Source organism: Pteropus alecto, unplaced genomic scaffold, assembly GCF_000325575.1.
Source record: "Pteropus alecto unplaced genomic scaffold, ASM32557v1 scaffold87, whole genome shotgun sequence".
In the NCBI taxonomy this organism is placed as follows: Eukaryota; Metazoa; Chordata; class Mammalia; order Chiroptera; family Pteropodidae; genus Pteropus; species Pteropus alecto.
Genome location: NW_006443225.1, coordinates 1,519,619 through 1,535,337, shown reverse-complemented (window position 1 = coordinate 1,535,337; position 15,719 = coordinate 1,519,619). Strand labels below are relative to the sequence as shown.

The following is a 15,719-nucleotide window of genomic DNA, read 5'->3' as shown; positions in this document are numbered from 1 at the left end:
TGATGGAAAACTTCCCTCACCTGGTGACATACAACCCAAGGAAGCTCAGAGGAACCCACAGAGGCACACACCAAGACACATCATAATTAAAATGCCAAAGGTTAAATACAAAGAGAGAATCTTAAAAGCAGACAGAGAAAAAGCAGTTAGTTACCCATAGAAGAGCACCCATAAGACTGGCAGCAGATTTCTCAAAAGAAACTACACAAGACAGAGGGCTTGGCACAAAATATTCGACATGATGAAAACCTAGGATCTACAACCAAGAATACTTTATCCAATGAAGCTATCATTTAGAGTCTCAGGACAGATAAAGAGCTTTCCAGACAAAAATAAGCTAAAGGAATTTATCAATACAAGCCAGTATTGCAGGAAATGTTGGAGGGATTTCTTTAAGAAGAAAAGAAAAAAAACATGTATCAAAAACAGGAATAAAGAATGGTAACAACTACATTCCTATCAACAAGTACCTCAAATGGAAAAGTAAGTACTCCAACCAAAAGGTAGAGTGGATAAGAAAACAAGACTCCTACATATGCTGCCTACAAGAGACTCACTTCAGATTAAAAGACACACACAGACTAAAAGGAAGGGGATGGAAAAAGATATTGCCTTGATCGACCTAGAGGGTATTATGCTGAATGAAATGGGTCAAATAGAGAAAGACGAATATCGCATAACTTTACATATATGTGGAATCTAAAGAACAAAATCAACAATGAAAGTGGAAAAAACTCATAGATACAGAGAATATTTTGAAAGCTACTAGATGAGAAAGGGGGGAATGTTGAGAAAAAAAGCAAAGGGATTAAGAGGTACAAATGGATAGTTGCAACATAAACATGAGCTGTAGAGTGTAGCATGGGGAAGATGGTTCATAATGTAATAAATATGTAAGGAGGAAGAGGGTTACTAGATTTAGTGGGGTGATCACTTTGCGAACTATGTGAATCTCTGTACAACCGAAACTGGTATATTATTACATGCCAACTATAATTGGGAAAAAAACTCATTGAATCGTACAATGTAAATATGAGCAACTAATTGTCTTTTATATTTCAATAAAGCCGAAAAAAAAAAAAAAAGAATGAAGCCAGTTTCTTCTCTGGTTCTGAAGTGATACAAGGAACATACTCTCCCAATGGAAAAAAAAAGGATAAAGCCCCTTCCATGCTCCTCTAATCGCCACCCATATTTCTAGGTACACCCAATACTAGGACAAGGGTCTAGGAACATGTGATATTCCCAGATACATTTCTGGAGGTGAGGCAGTCTCCTCAACCTAGAACAGTTCTTCAAATTAACAATTCAGAGGGGAAATGCAACATCACCAGAATCATCACTGCTCCCCAGGCCAGCCAGGGAGGTTTCAGCTGGGAGGAGGTGGGGAAGCACCTGGTGGTGCAAGGGAGAGGAGGCATTCCAGCCCTGCTGAGGGAAGGGGCTTCAAGGGCTGGCCTGGAGTGGCCACTGTCAAGATCTTTCGGCAAGCAGAGACTCCTACAGTGAGAGGAGCACCTGCTACCTCTGCAGCCAGACATACCTTGTACCTACCAGCCACTCTGTGAATGTTGACGTGACCTACCTATCAAGCATTCAGAAGGGCCTTTGTGAAATAATGTTCTTAGCAGAACTAAAAGTGGGCTGGTCACGCAAACACTGTGTCCTTCTGATGGGATGCAGCAGGAAGTGCAAGCACCATCATGAAGTGGTCTGGTCAGGTCATTGAACCTAAGTCCATTCAAGCCTTTGGATCCAATATCTAGTTTACGGGAATTTAGGGAATAGAGGAACAATTTAGTGTCATGAAAAAGATGCAAATAAATTCAGATGTAGGACAATCCATGGGGCAATGGATCCAGTTTCTCTCACAAATGCATGAAAAAGAAGATGGAGGGTAGAGGAAGCAGTCACATTAAGAGACAGGAGAAAGAACGTGATATGGTTAGTGTTATGGACTGAATTATGCTCCCCCACCTCAATTCATATGTTGAAGTCTTAACCCTCAAACTTCAGAATATATTTGGAGACAGGGTCTTTCAAGAGGGGATTAAGTTAAAAATGAGGCCATTAGGGTGGGGTCCTAATCCAATCTGACTGGTGTCCATATAAGAAAAAATCTGGATGCATAGACACTGGAGATGTGCACACACAGGAGGAAGACTGTGGGACGACTCAGTGAGAAGACAGCTATCTATAAGCCAAAGAGAGAGGCCTCAGGAGAAATCAAACTGCTAATACATTAATATTAAACTTCTAGCTTCCAGACCGTGAGAAAATAAAACTTCTGTTGTTTAAGCCACCCAGTCTGCAGTACTTTTGTTATGGCAGCCCTGGGAAACTAATAGTTAGGTCTTAAATGAAACTGGAATACTGTTAATTTTGTTGGGTATGACAAAGGTATTGCTGTTATTATCTGAATATTAAATTTTAAGTGTGCTTACCATAAAGTTATTGTTTCTTAAAAGTAACATTTATTTTTATTTTAACTGTCTTTAATGAATAACATTTGTGATGACGCTTCCTATCACTGCCCCTGAATTATTAGTTGGAACTATGGAAACTCTTATGGACAAGGCATTCTTGTTTGATCACAAGTGAGAGAAGGAACTCATCCAGGACTGCAGAAGCCTAATATTTGTGCCTCCATTCTGGGCACAAATATTACAGAAATTAGGCCTGGACAAATACTGGCTGGTTGAAGAACTTCTTTCCCACCAATTACAACAGATGGGCCATGAAATATATTAATGTAAATGCAAATTAAGGATAATAAAAATGTACAAAAAGGTGTGTTCATCATTAACTAATTAGCCTTCTCTATTCCACATAGGATAAATTTTTCCTCTACATCTCTTTTTTCACAAATTCTACTTTTACCCATAGAAAATTCTCCATGATTCCTTAGGACATAGTAGCATTGGCTCCTCAAACTTTGCCTCATGTCCATTATTAGTTAGAATTTTTCATCCTGCGGTGATCCTATGATACATGATATGAAATAGCAAGCTCCCATCCTATTTGAAGCTTTTAGGCTCTAAGTAATTTGAATCCCTGAAAGCCTGTGGCATCTGAGCTCGCTTATATATAAAACCTTTGTGTATATTATTTCCCTCTAGCCCTTCTTCGTTAGTATTTTGGGGCTTGTTGATTGTCTTTAAGTTTTCCTGTTTGATGAAATGCTGAATGTTGAAATGGTAGATACCAAAAGGAACCTTAAGTTAGATCCTTTGGTTTTATTTCCTATCACAGATTATCATTAATTGGATTATTGGTCTGTCTGAATTTTTTTCCCCTTGGGATTACATTACTTCTCTAAGAAACAACATTGTTATTGGTTAAACTTCATATTTACTTTCATACAGATTGTTTCCTATAAGAATCTAGTAACACTTCACACTTACACTTAGGTTATAGATGAGAGATAGGTGAACATTTTCTGTAAAGGACTAGAGAGTAAGTACTGTAACCTTTATGGGCCATGTATCCTCTATTGCTACTGCTCAACTCAGCCTCTATTAATGTAAAAGCAGTTACAGACATAATGTAAATAACTGACTGTGGCTGTGGTCCAATAAAATTTTATGGACACTGAAATTGAATTTTGTAAAATGTTCATGTGTCACAAAATATTCTTTTATCCCCCCCGACAATAAAAAAATGTAAAAATCAAGCTTCTGTGTTGGTGAACACATGGAGGTGCTGGGAGGACGGTGTACCCAGAGAGGGCATGGAAGCTCTGTGCCCCTCGCCCCATGCCTTGCCCTACGCATCTCTTCCATTTGGCTGTTCCTGAGTTACTGACCTCCCCCAGGGAAGGAGTCCAACCAGCAGAACTGCCTGTGGATTCTAACTGCAACTCTTCCCTGGGTCTCCAGACTGCTGGCCTACCCCATCAGGATTTTGGACTTGCCAAGTTTCCATAATTGTGTGAGCCAATTCCTCAAAATAATCTCTCTCTATATATAACAAGTATTTTTCAAAATGTAAAAGCTATTCTTAGTGCACAGGCCATATGAAAACAGTGTCTGGGATGGGCCCATGTGCCTTAGTTTGTTGATTTCTTTAATAAGTATATAGAAACTCTCTGTAGATTATAGTTATAGAAAAGGAAGTGCAGATTCTAGGGTAGTACTACTCCACTGATGATGGTAAAGAATTTCCCACTATAATCTCCCGAAAATGTATTATACCATAGTACAGTAAGGTATACATCATAAATAGTCTACGCAATTCACATTTCTGCCTCTAGCCCAGGCCAACCCCTCATTCAGAACATGTCACTGCAACTGCCTACCTGCCACCACAACTGGAGCTTTTGGGGATATCTCAGAATTTAGAGTCTGAAATGAACTCTTGAGTCTTCTCTCTGGCCCCTCTGTTTCTTATCTAGTTTTCTCTAAGTCCATAGATGGTGCCCACATCCTAGAAAGCATCTTGATTCCTCTCGTTGCATCCACTCCACCACAGTGGATGTTGCTGGGTTTGCTCACTTCTCTACAACTCCACTGCCCCTCCAGCTCAGTTGGCACCATTTCCTGCCTGGACTGCTATAATGAGCCCCTAACGCACCCACTTCTACTCTATCCCCCACAGATTTTCCACTACAGTGGCACGGTTGAATAGTTGTAATAGAGACCATATGGCCCACAAAACCTAAAATATTTACTGATTTAAAACAGAACCCAGATTTTGTTAGTCCACTGTGGCCTTCAATTGCAATCCATGACACTAGAATAACATTACTCTTTATCATAGCCATCAACAATTTTCAGCTAATGCAGTTTCCCCTTTGTCTACCTAAGCAAATGTAGTAGTAATCACAGCTTACTCACATTTAATTTGTGAAATTATTCTGTGGAGTGGATTTCAAGGTCCCATTTCATCGATGGGGAAACTCAGATTCAGAAGTTGTGTGATGTGCCCAGTGTCTCAAAGTCAGCCCCCAACAGACTTGAATCTAGACCAGTGGCTCCAGACTTAGGTTCATCCATTATGCCACGGTGCCTTGCTCTTCACATCACAGCTGTGCACAGGCCACAATTAGATAGATTTCGGTTATTTTGGATGTCCATCGGCCAATGCCTCGGGAGTCCTTTATCCAGCAGGGCTGCTGCTATTGAGAATAAACTAATAGAAACTCCAGTGCATCATCACCTTGGTTCCATACCGCCTTGGCGTTCCAGAGACAGTCCTCTGGGGGCCAGGCTGACAGAATGCCTTTGTCTGCTTGCTCCTAGGATGCATGTTAAAGAATCTCATCTCTGTTCCTCAAGGTTTTGGTTTTCTATAAATTGCACCAAAATATCTAAGGAATTTTAGGTCCCCATCCCTCCTGGCATGAAGTGGTTAAATAACTAGATATCTTGAACCACCAGATCTAAAATTTAAAAAATTTCAAAGAACTGAAATGTTTAATGAGTATGTATTTTGGGTTATATGTAGGGAACTGTAGCTATTTGATACTGTTTTCTTTTTCTTTCTTTCTTTCTTTTCTTTTTCTTTTTTTGTGAGACAACATCAGACAATTAAATACAGAGATCTAGGAATAAAAACCCTATCCTAAGAAATACCAAAAAAGGCTACATAGAGGACTAGTTTCAATCAGAATAAACTTGATATCATTTAAACAAATGTTTTATCTAGGGTTTTTTTTTTTTATAATTTTAACACCTTTATGATTTTAATACATCACTAGAAGAGGAGGAAAAGAAATAGAGCCTTTTGTTTAGTTCATGACATTTGTTTTACACGTGTAAGGTGAATTTTTCACTTTGTTAGATTTTACATAATTTTATGTTTTCCTACTTTTTTGTACCCTTTTATTCAACCTCCTTTTGCCCAAATTTATTTGACATAGTCTGGTTAGACGTTCAGATGTTTTTGTTGATAATTATTTCATTTTACCAAAAGACCAGCCCAGTATATAACAAGACATTTAAAGGGCGAGAAATGACTTAATTTCTTTAGCAAAAATTTAGCTCTAATAAGAATTTGATAAATTCCAGGTTGCTGCATAACTGGATCCCATCATTCTTGTGCCTTGACTTGAATCTGCCCACAAACTGTAAGGAGTATAGTCTTCTCAGAACACAGAGGTTAGACCAGGGAAGCTGACTCTCATCACTCTAAAGAAGCAAAGACCGAGGTATGTCTGCAGCCTCAGGGACACAGCCTTGAAGCACTGTCCTACTGGCCTGAGTCTAGAGAGGTCTGCATAGTCCAGAAGCACCAAACTGCTTCCAAGACTACTATTTTCACCTTATATTTAGAATAGAATCTCTAATTGTTTCAATATATTAGCAGTCTTTTTAAAGAAACAAGTGTAGAAGTCAAAATAAAAGAGCAATAAATAATAATGAAAATTAATTATATTAAAATCATCCATGGAGATAATGTGAAAATTGTTCAGTCCCCACACAGACTCTCCTCTGCAAAGGTCAATCAGTTGTCCTTTCCAGAAAATACTGTTATTTTTTTCTTAATATTTCTTAATATTGTTTTCTTGATGCCAGTATCTTATAATAAACCCTAGTAGATATAACACCAAATAGTTAATGAGGATTTTACTGAGAGCAGACTACTATGAATGTAATTCTTTTTGTCACTAAATTTTATATATTTATTTTTTGGCAATATAAATATATTACCTAAGTATAAGGTGAATCTTTCATAGACAAAAATTTTAGCAAAAGATGAATTCATAAACTTATTTAGTAATATTTTCATGAATATCTAAGTACAGGCCTTTTATATTATAAAACTTTTTTTCAGAACCTTGTTTGAATGGAAAAATTTTAGAATCTGTACTAGATATAAATACATCAAAATATAAGTGCTTAAAAAAGTTATCCATGTTCAGGGGCCTAAGATAATGATGGATAAATATTAGAGGAATAATGGTAACAGGTGCCACTTACTGAATACTCTCTTGAACCATCTGCTATACATTTCTTACTAAAGTAAGCATAATTATCCCTGTTATACATATTTAGAACCAGAGGCTCACAAAACTAGTAAGTCAAAACTCCTCAAACCCAGTTCTCTTTCGTTTCAATGCTCAATTTGAAGCAAAAGGAATTGCAAGGATTATAACATACTTCTTTTCCTTCTAACATTTTGAAACTCACAAAACATATTACACTTTATACTTGCAAATGGCAAAATTTTTAATGTTAATTTTCTGAATTGCATTGGAAACAAATGGTATGATAGATATTGATCCAAAGACAGAAGAAAAAGAAACTTAATTCAAGAAAAATGGTAATAGGTCAGGGTATATTGCTGTTACAATAACTAAAAAAGTCAGATTAATAACAAAAACCACATTTCTAAAACCATCAGAGAGTTGTGGAAGCAAAAAATAAATTAACTCAAATCATATATATGTTAGACTTTTTCCTCTAAAATATCTTAAGGGGAGAGCTCTTCTAAAGTAAGCAGTCTATCACCAGATATTTTTCCCCAAGGGCATTTGCTAAGTCTGGGCTTGGACTGAGGTTATAAAGGGTCTCTACAGTCTCAGATGGGAAAATAAGCCCCACTTTAGTATAGGCCTTCCTCAGACATGTGGCTGGCCTCCTCAAGGCATTAACCAGATGTGGACACCACCTTGGGAAGGTAGGGGTAGAAAGCAAAGCTCAAAACTTCTGAAGGTGAAACTGAGTCTCTCACTCTTTCAAGACTGAAGAAATAGAAACCCACTAGCCTCTAAATCCAAAGCACAGGAGAAAACACTTGAGAAATGGGTGGGTGGGGGGAAACAGAGGTTACCTAAGTCTTATTAAAATTGCAACCAGCCCCAAGTCATTTCAATACCTGTTAACACTGAAGTGATCAGCCCCTCATTCTCACAGCAAATCTCTCCAAGGGAGATTCCTTGCTGGTAGAAGATATTATCTGAACCTATACAACCTCTACATGCAATGTCTACATATAACAAAATTACTAGCTATGTGAAGAGACAAAAATGTGATAGAAAAAAAAAACAACAGATACAGACAAACAATTTCAATATTGTATTTAGTAGACAAGAATTAGATGGAAAAAATTCATGAAAAGATAGGGAATTTCTTCAGAGAATTTAAATGTATTAAAGAGAATCAAACAGACCAACTACATTTAGAACAAAGCAATTTCTGAAACCAACAACTCACTACATGGCTTGACAGAAGACTGGGCACAGCAGAAGACAGGTTAAGTAAACTAACCACAGTTCGAAAAAAAGCATTCAAACTGAAGAGGAAAGAGAGAAAAAAGGAGGACAAAACAGATCATAGAATAACAGACATGAGGGAAAAGAGGATAAAGTCTAACATATATATGATCTGAGTCCCAGAAGCAGGAGAGAAAGCGAGGAAAGAAGCAATATCTGAAGAGCCGTTGAGTGAAAATTTTCCAAAGCTGATGAAAGATATTAATCCACAGACATAAGAAATTCAATGAATCAAAAGCAGAACAAACCAGACCTAGGCACATTAAATTCAAACTGTGGCAAGCCAAAAACAAAGAGAAGAAATTTAAATCAGCCTGAGGAAAAAGACGTTACCTTTAGAGATGCATGACTTTCCACAGAAACTATAGAAGTCAAAAGATAATGGAATGAGAGTGTAAAGGCAAGGCACGGATTGGAATGTGCAACACACACTCACATATACGTGCATGTATTTTAACCATAAATTTATACCCAGAATAAATAAATAACTCTTACATATCAATAAGAAGATAGACAATACAATGGAAAACTAGGCCAAAGACTTACAGAAGCAGTTTACAACATAAGAGATATACAACTGGCCAAAAAAAAAAAAAAAAGGCATTTCACATCATTTGTAATCAGGGAAATAGGAATTAAAACCACAATGATGTACCACTACACAGTCAGGAGAATGACTAAAATTAAATGGACTGACAATACTAAATGCTGGTGAGGATGTGAAGCCATATATACATATATTGCTTGTAGGGGTGTAAATTATTTGGACTATAAAAACAGTTTGAAAAACTGAATGTATCTAATAAAGCTAAACATATATCCAATCTGTTACCCAGCAATTTCACTCCTGGGAATCCAATGTTAATAAGGGCTTATGTATATTAAAAGACATGAGTAAGACTGTTTATATTAGCATTATTCATAATAACCCCACACTGAAAACTCAAATGTTCTTAATAGTGTAACATAAATGAACTGTGATGTATCCACACAAAGGAACAGTAGACAGCATTAAAAAATCACAATACATACAACAGCAATGACTAATCTCAAAAACGATGCTGAGTAAGATGCAAAGAATATGTATCATATAGTTCCATACAAGGTTCAAAAATAGGTCCAACTAAAAGAAGGCCTGGGAACTTAGAAGAGTGGTGACCTGTAGGAGTACCGACTGGAAGGAAATGAGGAGATCTTACAATGTGGGCTGAAAATCTCCTGTGTCTTGATCTGGAGCAGTGGTGAGTGATCTTGCCTCCTACTCCCCCAGGAAACATCTGGCAAACATTTTGGTTCTCACATCTAGGGAGAGGTGCTACTGGCATCTAGTGGGTAGAGGATAGGGATGCTGCTAAATGTCCTGCAATGCACAGGACAGTCCCCACAACAAGGAGGTATTAATTCAAAATGTCAAAAGTGCTGAGCTTGAGGAATTCTGCTCTAGATGATGGTTACATAGGGGTACTTACATAACGTTTATTAAACTGTAAAGTAAAATGTGTACACTTTACTATAAGTTTTAACTTAAAGTTAAAAGCAATCCAGAATATCATAAAAATACCTATAGCTTCTTGCTGAAATTTAGCAACTTATGTAGACACTTTATTTCAGTTTTACAGTCTAATTTATTAAAGTGTCCTAATGACCTGAATTTGGCAGCAATTACATTAAGTCAGGAAGAACAGAACTCTTTATGTACAGTGCTCATTAAATGCAAAGAAGTATCTATATCTTTCTGAAGTATTCATATATCTCAGAAGATATATGAATTAGTACCTGGTTATCACTAGATATGGATATTTGTAGAAATACAATAAAGGTATATGGTAAAGTCTACACATCTGGGATTCTCTTGGGGCTATCAGAGGATAAATAGAGAAAAATATACTTGTACTTTTAAACAGTAGTCTAATCTTGGTTCCGAGGATAAAAAGTTCTTGCCACTAATTATCACAAGTTAAGAAATCTACTAGTTCCTTAAATCCCATTATTACCCCACCCAGAGACATAAAAGTCTTTCAAGGGCGGAGTGAGGCATAGGTTGCATCATTCTTTCCACTGTCTTGCATAAATATAACATCTAATCTAGGCTTGCGTTGATCCAGCCATACCGCCCTGGAAGGGTTAGAAGTGCTGGGTGTCATAGCCTTCTAAGGTGCTAAAGCACCACAAACTTGTGTTCTAGCTCTTGAGCAAGAACCGTTCAGCTAGCAGCAGAGGTGACAAGGCACAAATGGAGACAAACCAGAGAACAAGGTAGTCTCCCCCACTTCACTGTTGGGCTGAGCTGTACATTGTATAATCCAGGGCCCCAGGAAGTCAAACTGCAGGGTAGCTTTGAATGAGATGCCATAGTCTAACATTTGAAAACTAATACATACTTAAAAAGGATTTTAAATTTAGAGTAAAATTAAATAATAACTAGAAATTGAACACTGCAAAACCAGAAAGTTAACTGGCTTTAATAATCATTAAGGTAACTCAAGTAAAATATCACAGATGGGCAATAGGGCATAATACTCATATTTCACAAATGATTCCTCATGCAAATAGCTAGAATCTAATCAGCTGGATTACAATCAAGGTAATTTATTCTATGCATTTATAATCATGTAATATTACCTGGAGCACTCAGTCACATCAAACTTTATTGTGAATGGCCACTACAAAAGCCTAATCATACTATGAACTGACTCACCCCATGCAATGTTGTCTATATTCCTGAGCTGCTCAAGGTAACGTTCAGGGACCATTTCAGACGGTGCCGGGTAGTCAGTGACGCACACTTATTGTACTAAATGCTAAGCTCTGACTCAGAGTGAACCCTATTAGTTGCTGACTGACACTATATGTATTTGAATAGAAGCTCACATTGTGAGTCACCTGGCAGTGCACTGAAAACCAATCCACAACATTCTCAATTGGACTATGATTCACATTATAATCGTATTGGGCCCTGACTTAACACATGTGATTTCAAAACTCAGTTCTGCTGAACTGGCTTGGGAGCATTCTAGAAAGTCATTCCCTACTTAATGCCCTGTATGTCTGTCTAAATACATGTGGTAGGTATACAGAGATGCAAAGTCAAGGATAAGATACCCAGTTCACACACTAGAGAGAAGCATGGTTTCCTTCTTCAAGGATGCAGGCACTGTTTCTAGAATTGCCTTCTCTGGAAGCCACACCATTCCTACAAATAATTTTGCAAGGCCAGATACTCACTTGAAAGACTCTGTCGTGTAATTCCTAAACTGCTCATGTGAGTGCTGGGCCTTTAAGTCACCATCTGCATCTGTGTGGAGGGTGAATATCACTGCCACACGCAGAAATGAAAGAAGAGCAGAATTTTAGAAATCGATATTCAAGTGCCTAGAATGAAACCAGTAACTGGAGTATTGCTCTAAAATAAGAAAGTTTTTTTTTTCTCTTTCACTCTTGCTTGTCCACAAAACCTGGAACAATAAAATTTCCTTCTGTGTAATTCTGAAGGCCTTTCCTTAAAAAGCTCTCTTATAAGAAAGATCTTCAAAGTCAGCAGGGAGGAGATTTTAAAAATTTAAGAAAAGCTCAAAAATGATTTCTAATGTAAAATTGCTGTAAGGAATTAATAGAATATGTAGCCAAATGTATACTTCAGTGGGACTTTATAAATTCTGATGCTGGTTCTGCCTCTAGGTTGATCTGTAATCTTACCTTACCTTACGCAAGTCATGAGGTCATATTTTCTGCTGCAAGGGGCCATGATGAAGCTGTAGGACAACAGTAGCCACATGACTGCCTGGTCTTTCTTGTATTGGAGTTAACACATGCTTGTATATTTTCCCCTATATAACATCCTCTGGTTTCCTATTTGTTAGAGGTTCATAAATCTGTAGTAAGCAGGAAGTCATCAGTGTGGTGTTGAAGAGCCCTGGGGAGCGACTCAGAAGACCTAATTCTAACCTTATTTCAGCCCCTATTTAGCTGGAGATCTCTGGCCCAGGCCTTTAACCTCTCTGAATGTTTCTCTATGTGTAAAGTGAAGGAGGTGGAATAAGTAACATGACTTTTATCATTCTATATTCTTGATAGCAAGATATGTTGGCTAAAATGTGTGAACCCTTAGAGAAGTTGCCATTTCCTACTCTGGAGGTAAGTTTCCACAATCTCTTAAATAAAATTAACTCGGTGCAATATTTTAATGCAATACTGGATTTTTTTTGTATATACCATGACCTAGTGTGTATTTTTATGCATATCTGTTTTACAAAGAGAAATATGTTGGTTAAAGATAATTTTCTTAAAATGATATCTGAAGCTTGTATGTAAATATCTCATATTTATTTTAAATAAAAAGGTCCAGATGATATAAAAATGCACTGTATTTAAATTTAGATACTGACATAGAAAACAGTTTAAATTTTCATGTTAGACATTTTATTTCATTATGTATACTCTTTATAGCACACAAAATATGCATCTTCCTTATCTTTTTTATATTTCAAAGTTTATTTGACAAATTTAGCATCAATATAATCATCATCATCATTATTATTATTATTTTTCTTTGGTATGTACCAGAGCTCTACTGTGTTGATTTATTGAATTCTGGTAGCTGCTCTACAAAGTGGATACTTTTATTATACCCATTTTGTAGATGATAAAACTAAGGCACAGAGAGGTTAAGTAACTTGCCTAAGGTCACACAGCTAGGCCGGGATTTGAAACCAGTTACAGAGCCCAGGACTCTTATCCATTAGGCAATATTGCTTCTCCTACATGAGCGACTGATATGTGACAAAAAACATGCCACTTAATGAACAGAAGATAAACAGGAGGTCCAATAGAAAATTAGGTTATGAGCAAAAAGTAAGAATTTACAGATAGAGTCAGTTCATTACAAATGTCCTTGCCAAGTCTAGGGGAGGGGTGGAATCAGATCGTTTTGTGAACTTGGACCCTTGGTTAGTTAATTCCACAGACTGGGACCATTAAAAGTGAAATAAAGCCAAGCCACATTGGGGCCCCACAACCTGTGCCTCAAGGAGGTGGACAGATCCAAGGATGAATGGTAATTGCTGCTTCCCACGCTCCCGGGACAATGCGAAGCCCCAGTGACAAGTGACTGGTTCTGCTAGCCAGTGGGCAAGAGGAGTTACACCCAAACCCAAGGCACCGGCTGCGGCTGGGACAACCATCGAACCCCACCGCGGCTTGATGGAGGTGGATACAGGTAGACAAAGAGCGACTGGCCTCTGCCAGATTCTGAGAAGCAAGGGATGTGGCGAGACATTTCCCTCGAGCACTCTCTCGCTCTTGGACAAAAGCTCTGCATTCACGGTCACTTCTGCATCCTGTCCCCCACAGGTGGCGCGGGTGCAGCAGCAGCACCCACAGATGCCAGACCTCATCCCCTCTCGTAGCTATTGGCACTCTTCACGGCCACGTCCCGCTTGCCGCTGGGGTAGCTCACGGGTTTTCACCGGATGCTGTCGAGTCCCGGAGGTTTGCAACGCTCTCCTGTCCCCGTGCGCTGCCTCTCCCAAGGCCCTTCCTCTGCCTACTCCCCCGCTGGCGGGATAGACAGGTCGCAGAGTACATAGATTCTCCACTGCCCACGCCTTCCCGCCCACTCCCGCAAACGCACGAGGGCTGCAGGTCACCCAGACCTCCCCCGCAAACACCCCTCCCACCCGGCTCACCGCCTCTTCCCAGGCCCCTCCCCCGCCCATTCCCCTACGGTTGAGGGAGGGGAGTCGCCGCGCACCCCGACCCCCAAAGATCTCCCTCCCTCCCCGCGCGCCGCCTCTCTTTAGGTCCCTCGCCCGCCTCCCCACCTCACTTCCAGTCTCTGAAGCCTCGGTGCCCAGACTCGTTCCAACTTCCCCACAGCAGCTCAGTGAATGCGGAAGAGTCAATTGCCCGGGTTTGTTTAAGAAAAACACCCGCGGCGCCAGCTCTTTAACCGCCTGGGTACGGGCAAACGGTGGGGGGCTGTTCTGTTAATTCGGTTTCAAGTGTGTAAATGCCGACACCACGTCAGACCCTCCAGAGTCCGAGTGCGGGAGCCCACTCCTGGCCCAACTCCTCGGGTCCCCTGCCTGAGTTGTGCTTCCCCGATAGGGAGATCCTGCGATTCAGGGAGTGTCTCCTCTTCCTTTCCACCTGCGCTCAATCTGCCCGCCTCCGGCGCCCGGCCCCCTCTAGGTCTTTCTCGCTGTTCTGTAAGAACGCCGACGTTTCCTTGCATCCGCCTGGAAGTTTCCCAAATATATAGCGGATGTCAACATGCATTTTAGGCTTTTACGGGATGGGCTGATGCGTCCCCCCACCGCCACAAAGGTTGAATCGTGTGGACGCCCCGAAAGACCCGATAGAAATTGATCCTGGTGGCTAGATGCCCCCGTTAAAACACGGTCACACCCTAAGCCCACACACCTCCAAAATACGCACTAATGTACCGGGGTGGACCTGCGGTGGTGACGACCGACCCGCACACGCTCCAACCACCGCGCACCGCAAACCGTGCACGCCGGGTTTGGCCCCGGCCACTTCCCGGCCCGAGGCCTTCGGGCAAGTCTGAGAAAAAGAAGTGGATTGAGGAAGCGGGGTACTCACGATTCCACCGTGCGCGGGGCGAGCCAGAGGGGAAGCTCCGGCAGGCTCGCCTCAGTCCGTCGTGCGCATGCGTCTACCGTATGTCTTATTCTTGTTATACTAAGTGCTGTCCTTTCTAGGTTCGCGATTGGTCTCCCGGCTTTCCTCTTTTTCTGGCTCTGGGTCTTTCCTCTCCCTTCTTGACTCCTTTCCTCTCCCTCCCTCTGGTTTGCCTCCTCCCCGCTCCTCAATCCCCTTTCCCCCGCCGGGCAAGCCCAGGTCTCGCCTCCCTCTGGCGGCGGCGCGCTCCACTGCGGCCCGGGCTGGCTGGGGGTTGCCCGAGGCCCCAGGCGGGACCCAATCCGCGCCCAGACCGTAACTTCCCCTCCTGTAGCCGGAGATTAGGAAGTACCGAGAGTGTGGGCGTGAAGCCAGGCGGGCGTTGAGGGCGTCTACAGAGCCTCTTCTGCTATCCCTTCGCTTCCTCGCGGGGGGGACCTAACGAGACTCCAAAGTGAGGGAATGCGTGCTCCGACCTTGTGAATGAAGGGGGAAGAGGGAGGTGCAAGTGCGTGTTTGGGGGTGCGCCGCGCGCAGAGGGGCTGCTAGGTCCCAGGAGAGTCACACCGTGGACTGCGCCACCTTTGGAGGGCAATCCCCTTACCTTCTCCCTTTCGCCAGGGTGCTTCTCTGAGCTCTGCACCCGCCCCACCCGGTTGCAGCCTCTTCCTCTAGCTATCTGGCCCAGACTGGAAAGGGACTCCTCGCCCTCCCTCTGCCAGCCGGAGCCAGAGGCCCCACCTGGTTGGGGGGTGAGAGGGGCTAACTTCTGACTCCGGACCCTGCTGAGATCCTCGGCAGCCGCCCTCCGTGCCCAAGGGACTCGGAGTCCACGATAAGGAGAAACCCGTGGGGTGACGGAGGA

The 15,719-nt window shown here is 41.1% G+C and overlaps 1 protein-coding gene across 2 annotated transcripts in view; it reads right to left on the bottom strand.

Moving 5' to 3' along the window:
* Positions 1 to 15,059, bottom strand: part of RGS20 (regulator of G protein signaling 20) — a 55,515-nt gene extending 40,456 nt beyond the window's left edge. The window contains exon 1 of one of the 2 annotated variants that reach the window (XM_025041205.1): positions 14,816 to 15,059. The gene's annotated coding sequence lies outside the window, so the exon portion shown is untranslated. The remainder of the gene's footprint in view (positions 1 to 14,815) is intronic. The other variant, XM_015598618.2, reaches the window with a different exon arrangement.
* Positions 15,060 to 15,719: the final 660 nt, after the last annotated feature.